Below are 12717 nucleotides of genomic sequence, written 5' to 3'. Positions count from 1 at the left end.
AGGTGCGTTGCCTAACGACTCATCTAATGAATCCAGACAAAAAGCTGGCAACATAACTTACCTACAGCACAACACCCAGCAACCAGTCACCGAACACGAGAAGCATGGGCACGTCATTAGACATTACTTTGTTAGCGATTTGTTGGAACATTATGCCACTAGTCCCCGGCCAAACTTGATGCAACTTGTGGCATAGCACAGAGCTTTGACATTAACAGCGATTAGCTGTTGAAAACAAACTTTCTGCAACAAAAGTCTTTAAAAGTGAGTCTGGCATGTCGTCGTTGGATGGTGACAGTAAATACCAACTGACATACCCCAACTTCTTTAGATAGATATCCCTATGGTGCAAATGCGGAATGTGGCCAGTGAAGTGATTTTAGAGATGAATAAACAGTCAGTGCTTGGAAGTGTCTCACAGAAGAAGTACTAAAAGAACATTGGATGGAAGTAGGGATAAAACAAGTAACATAGTATGAGTCGGTTTTGCCGACAGATTTATACCCCCAGCCTTGAGCTATGATTATTTAAACTATTGTCCCTTTATGGGGGAGGTTTCGAAGCAGTTGGCCAATATTGTCCAATTCGTATCTGACCTAAGACGTGCCAGATTTGTGCTATCTCGACTACTTCTCATACTTTATATGAGATATGTGCAAATTTTTGGAAAATATAGAAATATGCGTGATGTAACAGACATAGCGGAACGAAGTATTCCATTTTAATACTTTATCTAATACAGATAAAAATATTGGTATGGGCAAAATTAGAAGAAAAACTAACATTTATATCCAATTTTATGCGAAATCATAAATTCCATATTCATCTCAGGTTTCTGGTTGACATAGCAATTTGTAAATAATCGCTGACTCCTTTCACAAGTTATGACAGATAGGAGAATTGAAAATTGCAACCCTTACCAGAAATCTTGAAACCCATGTGGGGGAGATACCAGAAAAATTGTCTGATCTTTACCATCTTTATAACAGATTTTGTGTTGATGGAAATATTGAGATTTACCAAATCTCAATGGAATCGCGTTTTATGAGTTTCATGGATATTAAAAATTTTGACCCTTTGTGGAAGAGGTGCCTGTAGGAGTGGACTGATATATCCCATCTTCAAAACAGATGAAGATCTTGGGTTAATAAAAATGTTGTGATGTGCGTAATTTGAAGAGAACCGGATGCTAATTTTGGATTATGTTTTGTTTATTTAAAATTTGGACCCTTTGCGGGGGAGGTACCGATCTCTACCATCTTTCTAACAGATCTTGTGTTGATGAGAATATTGAATTGTGCCAAGTCTACGTGGAATCGGATATTTACTTCGCGTTTTATTATCTTCTTGGATATTCAAAATTTTGACTCTTTGTGGGGGAGGTACCCGAACGAATCGACCGATATATTCCATCTCCACAACAGACCTTGGGTAAATAAAAATATTGTGATTTGTGTAATTTGAAGTGAACTGGATTGTGCGATCGTTTTGTTTATTTAACATTTTGACCCTTTCTGAGGGGAGGTACCAAAAAGAATGGACCGATCTCTACAATCTTTTGCCGATATTGTCCATTTTCGCATCTGACCTAGGACTGATGTAAATATTAGGATTTGCAAAGTTGGAGCAAAATCAGATTATCCTTTCTCTTTCTGTGCAGTAAATTATTTTCAGAACAGTGTGGCTTGTTTGTTCGGGATACCGTAGTATTTTGTTGTTGCAAAATGGTCTGGCTTTATCCCTTTATTGTTGTTTTTATAAAAACAACGTTTGTTTATTAGTGGAGAACGATGGTAATGTTTACCAGGAGGTAAGGCAGGGAATACCTAGGTATCGGAAAGAGCCACCAATCCTCATCAGTTCCCTTGTTTTTGTCTGGGATATTCTCCCCAGAAGTTATTTTAAAAATAAACGATGGTAATGTTTACCAGGGGGTAAGGCAGGGAATACCTAGGTTTCGGAAAGCATAACAAGTGGAGAAAGATGTAAATGTTTATAAGTGCGGTTGTAAGATTTAGAAGACTTTCCAAGAGAATTTTAGTTTTATTTAATTCTTTGGTTCCTCTTCTATTGAGCTTACGATCTCGTCACTTGGGTAAAAAAATGTTTTTTCTCATAGAAGTTATTTTTAAAATAACTTCTGGGGAGAATATCCCAGACAAAAACAAGGGAACTGATGAGGATTGGTGGCTCTTTCCGAAACCTAGGTATTCCCTGCCTTACCCCCTGGTAAACATTACCATCGTTCTCCACTAATAAACAAACGTTGTTTTTATAAAAACAACAATAAAGGGATAAAGCCAGACCATTTTGCAACAACAAAGTAAATTATTTTCTTTAAAAATATTGACATTTTGTGGGGGAGGTATGAGAAGAAGTGGACCGATATTGCCTATCTCCGAACTTGATCTTAGTTTGATAATAATATTACGATGTACCAAGTTTGGACCAAATCGGATATTTCCTTAGAGAGATATCGCGGGCACCAGCCAGATAGACAGGCGGACGGACATCGCTAGATCGACTCCAAATGTCTTGAAACGGATTTGGTCCAAAGAGACCTAGGGCCTAAAACCGTTATTTCGGCTAGGCACGTTTTGGCCGCATGAAATTATATGCAGGGTGAGATAATAAAACTGCAACAAAGTCAAAAGCCATAATCTTTACATTTCTTTTTTAATTTTTCGAATAAAAGCAAAAAATGTCGGAAATTGCATCAAATTTTAGAATAAGTTTAGATTTGTTCGAATTGGTCACCTTCGCAAGAATTATGGTCTTCAAACGGCCAATGAATCCGTCACACGCTGCCCGAATGTTGCTCTACGGTATTTTGGCCCATTCCGGCGATGCGCTTGCTTAAGGTAATCGACACTTTGGTATTTTTTATTGCCAACCTTGCTTTCCAAAATACTCCAGACACAATAGTCCAACGGATTGGTATCCGGAGATTTGGTGGCCAATATGCGCTGGAAATGAAGCGAGGACCCTCATTTTGTAACCATTCTTGGGTGGCGCGTGCTGAGTGCGATGATGCTGAGTCCTGTTGGAATGTCCAAGGTCTGCTGCAAAAATATTTGCGTGCCCCTTTAATACACCCTCCAGAATATTTTCGCCATAATATTCGGCATTTATTCTGATGCCACGGTCGATTAATACGAGTGGAGAACGACCATCGGCTGTTATGGCGGCCCACATCATCACCATGGCCGACGCTTGAGTTCTGGTGGCCAACCGAAGGTGCACATTTTCAGCTGACCTCTTTGGCAAGTAAACACGATCCACGATAATTTTGTTTGTTTACAAACTGCTGGACAACGAATGTTTTCTCATCGGAGAAAACCAATTTCGGCAGTTCACCTCTTTAGGTCAAGCGAAGCTCTTTTGAGTCTATTTTCTTTCTTTCCAGTTTTTGCATCCTTTTGATTTACCCTTTTTGATTTACTTATTTGAAACTCTTTGCCGATCACTTTTAAAAATTCATTGACTTGACTATATTTCCATTCCTTCTACTCATTCTTTATATCTGTAACGTCATATCATATCATATTATTTATTATGACTCCATTGTTTCTTTTTTTGAGCTTTTCAATCTTACCTTTGTCAGATGGCGTCGAGTCTTCTTTGATTTCCTCGCCATCATTATCATTTCTCCATCCATCCATTCGAATGGATTTCATAAATCTCCTTTGATGTTTGACTATTTTATTTGCATATTATAAATCTTGTCACGGTTTTGCACCAAAAAGGAAACAAGATTACGTTGATATGTTAAATACGTGAGTTGATCTTTGTCTGTGTAGCAATAACTATAAATTTATTTGTGATCGCATGGAATGGATGACGGACGATTTTCGAAAATGTGAAATTCATGATGTTAATCATCATCGATTTGGTTTTAATAAACCAGTAATAGGTTACAGGTAGGATGAGTTCGACTGTATGATAATCTACACCACCATGCCTTGTTTTGTCGGAACTTTATGACATGATTAAAAAATCTGCTAAATTGTACAAACGTAGTATGATTGAATACCATGCCGGTTCCAAAACAATATATTTTCAGTGAAGATTTTAAAGATTTTATAGAAGCAAGTAAAAACCACCACATGGAACGAATTTGACAATTTTCAGTTTTTTTTTTTAAATGCCGAATGTAACCGTTTTATTAGGGTATATACGGTATATATATAGGCTGTAGTATCCATTACGAACTTCAAATACCAAATTTGACACAATCCCGGTGAATAATGTCGCTAAAATCACCAAAATACCGAATATCGGGAGGTACCGTTATATTGGGGCTATATACGATGACGAGGATCTGCACAGGCAATCTTCTGTCATAGGCTGTAGTATCCATTGGAAACTTCAAATACGAAATTTGAAACAACTCCGGTGAATAATGTCGCTAAAATCCTAAAAATTCCGGATATCGAGAGATACCGGTATATGGGAGCTATACGAAGACGTGGACCTGCACAGACAATTTTCTGTCATAGGCTGTAGACTACATTACGAACTTCAAATACTAAATTTGAAACAATTCCTGTGAATAATGTCGCTAAAATCATCAAAATACCGGATATTGGGAGGTACCGTGATAGGGCGGCTATACGAAGACGTAAACCTGCACAGGCAATTTTCATTTATAGGCTGTAGTATCCATTACGAAATTTAAATATTAAATTTGAAACAATTCCGGTGAAAAATGTCGCTAAAATCATCAAAATACCGAATTTGGGGAAGTACCGTTATATGGGGGCTATACGAAGACGTGGACCTGCACAGACAATCTTCTGTCATAGACTGTAGTATCCATTGGAAACTTCAAATACGAAATTTGAAATAATTCCGATTAATAATGTCGCTAAAATCATCAAAATACCGAATATCGGGAGGTACCCTTATATGGGGCTATACGATGGCGTGGACCTTCACAGACAATTTTCTGTCATAGGTTGTAGTATCCATTACGAACATCAAATACCAAATTTGAAACAATTCCGATGAATAATGTCGCTAAAATCATCAAAATACAGAATATCGGGAGGTATCGCTATAAGGGGGCTATATAGAGACGTGAACCTGCACAGACAATTTTCCGTCTTAGGCTGTAGTTTTCATTACGAACTTTAAATACCCAATTTGAAACAATTCCGGTAAATATTATCGCTAAAATCATCAAAATACCGAATATCGAGATGTACCGCTATATGGGGGATATACCAAAACGTGAACTTACATGGCCAATTTTCAACATCAAAAGTCCTGCAGACATAATATACATTTGAGTAAAATTTTGTCAACCTTCTTTATTTTGTTCGGAAGCTAGAGTGATTTCCACAGACGGATAGACGGACGGACATCACTAAATCGACATAGAATTTATGCTGATAAAGAATATATATACTTTGGGGGTCTAAAATGTATATTTCGAGGTGTTAACAAAACGGAATGACAAACTTAATATACCCTCCATACTATGGTGGGGGAGTTTCGGTGGATCAAAACGACCCCAGCCCAATGGCATAGTTTAAATGGTGGGTGAAGGCAGAATCTCTGAATTTTTGGCGCATTATCCTCCATGATATCAGATACAATTCACGCGGTTGGTGTAAGGGAAACCTGTGTCCTATCCACCCTGGGAATTTTCTTTATGCACCAAATATTGGGACACCAGATGCAAGGAATGCCGTTGGTCTGAAGAGGAACTTGCGCTTTGCTTTGTTGAAACTTTCCATCTACCCGCCTTATGTGATTTAAATCCTGGGAACTTTTCTTGACCCAAAATAGATGGGACCAGGTGCAAAAAATGCTGTTGGTGGAAAAAATATGCATGCGCCATGAAGCTCTATACTCTCTTCGAAAAGTAACTCTCCAAAAAATATATACGAAGAAAAAACCCTGGGAATTGTTTTGCAGCAAAAACCGTTTGGTACCAGGTGCAATAAATGTCGTTGGCTGATAGAGAACCTGCGCAGTGAGGCGCTGTAAATATGGGGAGCATGTTATGTTCCCCTCAATGAATTTCCCTGGGAAAAGTTGTAGAACCAAAATCGTGGACACCAGGTGCAATCAATTCGGTTGGCTAAAACGTAAATTACAGGGTGGTTCTAATATAACCTTAATTGTAACGCCCGAAACGTTTAAATAAACCCTGGAAACGTTTCACCGCTCACATTGATTCAGCTCAGATAACCATGATTTGTGGATAGTTGGCTGATATCCTCAACTTGCTATTGGTGTAAGCTGAGAATGAAAAAAAAAAAACGTAGCAAGTGAAGAAATTAATAATGAATCGAATATCCTCCTGCTCAGGGCACACGTGACCTTGTGTAACGAAAGAACAGCTGCGACACGTGTCAAGCGGCAGCAGCAGCATCCACCGTTTTTTGCCAGTCGTTATTTTTGCTTCTTTAGTTGAACATGACATACGGCTCATTAAGAATATGACAATCATTAGAGAATGATAAAAATCAAGATTTAGTTGAACATTTCCAACACAACTAAGCCCCGTGTAACAAGAGGAAAAGCCAACAACAAAACGAGCGACAAGCGTGTTAACATGACACATGAATGGCCAAACGACTGAGCGAGCGTCTATCCGACAACGATGTCGCTTGCCAGCCAGATGAAATCAGTTTTAATGAACTCATAAAACTCTTGAGAATCACAATTGCATTGTGCGAGTAACGCACACACACCCAGATACACACACATACACAAAGAGGCCAATGCCGGCGTAGAACCACCCCTTTCAAAATATTTTTAATGCGTTGCTAAAATACAATGCCAATATGATTGATTTGTCATGGGAATGACTTTAATAATGAAGAACTTCTTCCGAACGGACTGAGTTAACTTCATGGAGTTATAAGCAGCTCAGTTCGGCCGAATAAAACTTTTAATTTGAAATTAACTTGTAATCAATGAATATCAAAATACCGAATATCTGGAGGTTGGGGGATATAGCAAAACATAAGCGTATATAACCCTTTTTCAATACCAAGAGTCCTGCAGACCTAAAACACATCTGAGTAAAATTGGTATTAACCTATTTGTTTTCGTTCGGAAGCTGCTAGAATGATTTCCATAAATAAGGTGTCTAAAATGTATATTTCGAGGTGTCTTAAACGGATTGACAAACTTAATATACCCTACCAAGGTGCAGGTTAGTTACAAAAAAAAAAGTTAAAAAGCATTAGTCTTTTTTGCCGACAGATGTATACCCTCAGACATAGTTCGATTATTTAAATACAGTGTTAGATGAAAAAACTGCAACCAACTTCAGACTACTCTCATTTCTATGCCAATCATCCGACAGCTGTTGAAATTATTCAAGAGGCAGCTCATTATATTTTTTACAAGCGTACAAAAGCATTTTGGTGAGAATTTTGGAGGAAAAAAAGTTATTTGGGGTGGAATTCAAGCGTGATAGTGCGATTTCCTTATATTTGGCTGGAAAACACAAGAGGCTATCGTTAGAGCACTCCAGCATTTAAATGTGAATAAATATTTTGTGTCCCGTACCATCGCCCGTCCCCGTGATACTGGTAGCGTAGTCCGACGTCAAGGAAGTGGACGGAAGAAAACAGCAACATCAGCAGAAATGGTTCGAAAAGTAAAGAAGAAGACTTGATCGAAACCCGCGTCGCAGCCGCCGAAATATCGCAATATTCCATTCGGCAAATATTGAAAAATGAGCTCGGGGTAAGGCCATTGAAATTCCAAGAAGTGCAAGAACTTACACCGCAACAGAAAGGAAATGGACTCAAAAGAGCTAAAGAGTTGCCAAATTTGCTTTGCTTTGCCGAAAGTGGAGAACTGTCGTTGTCATGCAGTTTGTAAACAAACAAACTGATCGTGTTTACTTACATGGTGATGGTGTGGGACGTCATAACAGCCGATGGTCACTCTCCGCTCTTATTAATCGACCGTGGCATAAGAATAAATGCCGAATATTATCCCGAAAATATTCTGGAGGGTCTTGGACACGCAAACATTTTGGCCGCAGACCTTGAACATTTCAACAGGTCTCAGCATCATCGCACTCAGCACGCGCCACATAAGAATGGTTACAAAACGAGGTTCCTCACTTCATTTCCAGCGCACAATGGGCATAAAATCTCCGAATACCAATCCGTTGGACTATTGTGTCTGGAGTATTTTGGAAAGCAAGGTTGGCACTAAAAAAATACCAAAGTGTCGATCACCTCAAGCAAGTACTTCGCCGGGAATGGGCCAAAATACCGCAGAGCAATATTCGGGCAGCGTGTGACGGTTTCATTGGCCGTTTGAAGGCCATAATTCGTGTCAAAGGTGACCAATTTGAACAAATCTAAACATATTCTAAAATTTGATACTATTTCCGACATTTTTTGCTTTCATTTAATAAAATTAAAAAAAAAATAATGTAAAAATTATGGCGTTTGACTTTGTTGCAGTTTTTTTATATCACCCTGTATATCGCGTTTGGTGCATAACATACATGAAATCGGCCGAAATATGTATATATGGGAGCTATACCCAAACCTCAACCGACTTCAATATAATTTGGCAAATTTTCGTGGTACTAGATTTCGTCTCTCTATCCGAATTTCATTGGAATCGGACATACATATCGCGTTAAGTGCAGCAAATATCTAAAATCGGCCGAAAATATATATGGGAGCTATATCCAAATCTGAACCGATTGGAATATAATTTGACAAATTTATTTTTGTACCAAATTTTGTCACTCATGCCGAATTTCATTGGAATCCGAAGTACGTATCGTGTTTAGTGCATCAAATATGTGAAATGGGTCGAAAATATATATGGGAGCCAAATCTGAACCGATTTCAATATAATTTGATAAACGTATATTTGTTTTAAATTCCGTCACATATTCCAAATTCCATTGGAATTAGGGATACATTGCGCGTTTGGTGCATCAAATACATGAAATCGGCCGAAAATGTATATGGGAGCTATATCGAAATCTGATCCGATTTCAATATAATTAAGCAAAAAAATTGCTTGACAAATTCTATCACACATTCCAAATGTAATTAAAGTGAGCCTTACACAACGTGTTTAATGCAGCATGAAATTGACCGAAAATATTTATGGGAGCTATATCCAAATCGGAACCGATTTCATTATAATTTCGCAAATTCATTTTTGTTTCAAATTCCGTTACGCATTCCAAATTTGGAGACTGTATCTGTAATCGATCAATAGATATGTGCATATAAAATCTAAATTTTTGGGATGCTATATCTCCAGATCCAAGTGGAATTTCAAAAATTTATATAGCGTATGTTACTTTCATGCGATCTTGTAGTAGACTCGGATATTTTCAGGAAAGTCTGTGCAACGGTTTTCGAGTCCATACTAACATTTTCCTCTTTTATTAGACATATAATAAGAAGATATTATATAACATCCATGACTTTACATCTTATCGTATATGTTTTAAATAAATTTATTCCTGTATAGTTTACAGACATGTCTTAAATGGAAACCATTTTAAATATTTTTATCCATAAACTTAAGGAAACACTTTATTTAGATAATAATACTTACATACCTTAAAAATCATTTCAAGGACGGAAAATTTGTTTAAATTACATTCTAGGCCTACGAGTCATAAAGAACCTTTTTCTTTTCGAATTATACCTTTAGTGCATATTAGACCTTTAGAGGGTCATCCATGCATAGAAAACCCATCGATTTTCTATGTATTGATTGTCAGAGAATGGAAAAAAATTCCATCACATGACTTTGATAACATACAGGGGAAATTTCCCAATATTTCTTATTACAATTACAATTAGGGAAAAGAAAGAGAGAGAGAGAGAGAGAGACAGATTGGCAACTCTTCCCACCCTAAAACTGCAGCCTCAATGACAATTCGAAAACAAAACAACTAGTTCTGTGGAAAATATTCACTGTGCGCAGGCCTGTCACCTCAATATGAGAAAAATATAAATTCCTCTCTTTCTCAGAGTATCTACAGGGATTGGTTGTTAAAAGTCAATGAATACAGACTCAAGTTCCTTGTTACGATTTTTGTTTGACCTGTTGTGGGAGTAATTTTTGTACCGTTACTTCTGTATCTATCACAGTATCCTTACACGAATTTAATGGTATGACGATGTTTGCGTTTAGTCCTCTTGGCTGGCACACATACACACGTGCAAATATACATTTGTCGGCCATTTTGAATATTTTACATATTTTTGCCTTTGTCCTCTTCTCGTTTCTTCCTTCATCCTCTCTCCCTCCATCCCATTGCTGGTAGATAATTAGAATTCTTATACACATTTAGCATGAATAATTCTGTCAGACGCTAAAGAGACTTTTAAAGTTGGCAGGTGTTTAATTGAAGCTTTAAAGAACAGGGCGATGGAAGGTATTTAAGGGGGGAGATAATATCACAGTTTTTTTTTTCAAAATGTTAAGGATGACTAGAACAAGATGAGATTCGTAAAAAAAGTGACAACGCCAAAAGGTGTCCCACCACAAAAAAAAAAAAAAAAACGTTCTTAGACTTAACACATCGTATTTTTTTTAAAATCAAACTTAGATTGTGTTCTAAAATGTTAAAAATCATCCTACTGCCTAAAACCGGATCAAATTGTTGACTCACAGAGAACAATTAAGTTAAAACTTTATAACCTGTAACATATGTATCAGACATTTGGCGGGTGCAAAAACGGAAAATATATGAAAATGTTCTTACAACTGCGGTAAAATGCGAACTCTGCACAGAGTCAATTGAAATTGAGAAACTTCTTTTTAATTTCAGAAGAAAAAAAATAAATAAATGCAATGGAGCCTCCAAAATTACTTATTTGAAATAGAATTTCTGAACTTGAAATAAAATTTGATAAATTGCAAATGTTTTTATTGTCACCATCCGTTTGTAACACCTCGAAACATACATTTTAGACCCCACAAAATATATATGTATATGGTATTGAAAATAAGCTATACAAGTCCACGTTTTGGTATAGCCCAGGCCCAGGCCTTCGTATGGGCCCCATAAAACGGCACCTCCCTATATTTCGTATTAAGAGAATTTTAACGATATTATCCTCCGCAATTGATAATACATTTCGAATTTGCATCACTGCAGGTTTACGTCTTGGTATGGCCCCCCATAAATATTCGGTATTTAGATGTTGTTGCGACATTATTCACCGGCATTTTTTAAAGTTTCGTATTTGAATATTGTAATGACAAAAATTGTATGAAGGTCCACGTTTTCGTACAGACCCCAATATAACGGTAACTCCGTACAGGGTGAGATAAAAAAAACTGCAACAAAGTCAAACTCCATAATTTTTACATTTTTTTAAACTTTATTGAATGTACGCAAAAAATGTCGGAAATACCATCAAATTTTAGAATATGTTTAGATTTGATCGAATTGGTCACCTTTGTCACGAATTATGGCCTTCAAATGCGGTATTTTGGCCCATTCCCGGCGAAGCGATTAATACGAACGGAGAGCGATCATCGACTGTTATGGCGGCCCACACCATCACCATGACCGGCGCTTGAGTTCTGGTGGCCAACCGAAGGTGCATTCATTTTGTTTGTTTACAATGTTTTCTCATCGAAGAAAACCAAATTCGGCAGTTCACCACTTTCGGCCAAGTGAAGCAACTCTAGCTCTTTTGAGTCTATTTTCTTTCTGTTGCGGTGTAAGTTCTTGCACTTTTTCGGAAATTCCATGGCTTTACCCGAGCTCATTTTTCAATATTTGCCGAATCGAATATTATGATATGTTTAGCTCACGAGCCATTTATCAGCCACTGCGACGCAGGTTTCGATTAAGTCGCTTCTTTACTTTTCGACCCATTTCTGCTGATGTTGCTGTTTTCTTCCGTCCACTTCCTTGACGTCGGGCTACGCTATCAGTATCACGGTAACAAGTTATGGTACGAGACACAAAATATTCATTCACATTTAAATGCTGGCGGGCTCTAACGATATCCACCTGTGGTTTCCCAGCCAAATATAAAGAAATCATACTATCACGCTTGAATTCCATCACGAATAACTTTTTTTCTTCAAAATTCTCACCAAAATGCTTTTGTGCGCTTGTAAACAATATAATCAACTGTTACTGGAATAATTCTAACAACTGTCGGATGAGTGGCTTAGAAATGACAGCAATCTGAAGTTGGTTGCAAATCACTCTTTAGTACCCCAAATTTAGCCTGGAAATAAGTATGTCAAATTCGGAGAAAATCGGTTAAGATGTAGCTATAGCATTTATATAATATCGTGTTCGAAATCGTAATGTACACTCCATAACAATGATTTTCGATACAAAGTATCAGAGATATATATCAAAGATATGTCGGATATCTCTGCCAAGTTTTTTTGAGATTGCTTTAGATTTGTATATATTTTCAGCGCTATTTGGGGTCACATACACTATAAGTTTACCACCGTCAAGTTTAGTGAAAATCGATCAAGATATAGCTTTCATATTTTAATTCCGACAGAATTGAAATTTAAAACGCTCTGAAGCCGTTATAAATATTTATTTGTTACAGGCAGCTCTACTAAATATTCCGCTCCGCCCGACTTTTGTCTTCCTTGCTTGTGTTTATCTTCATTTGGAAATTTAAAGAAATTCGGACCATTGTTTTTTTATAAATTTGTGAGAGTATAGAACATTTTTTACCCTTTTTGGTGAAGAACCGATAAGTTTTTTTT

The sequence above is a fragment of the Musca domestica genome, unplaced genomic scaffold (genome assembly GCF_030504385.1).
Source record: "Musca domestica strain aabys unplaced genomic scaffold, Musca_domestica.polishedcontigs.V.1.1 45, whole genome shotgun sequence".
In the NCBI taxonomy this organism is placed as follows: Eukaryota; Metazoa; Arthropoda; class Insecta; order Diptera; family Muscidae; genus Musca; species Musca domestica.
This window is presented reverse-complemented; position numbering follows the sequence as displayed.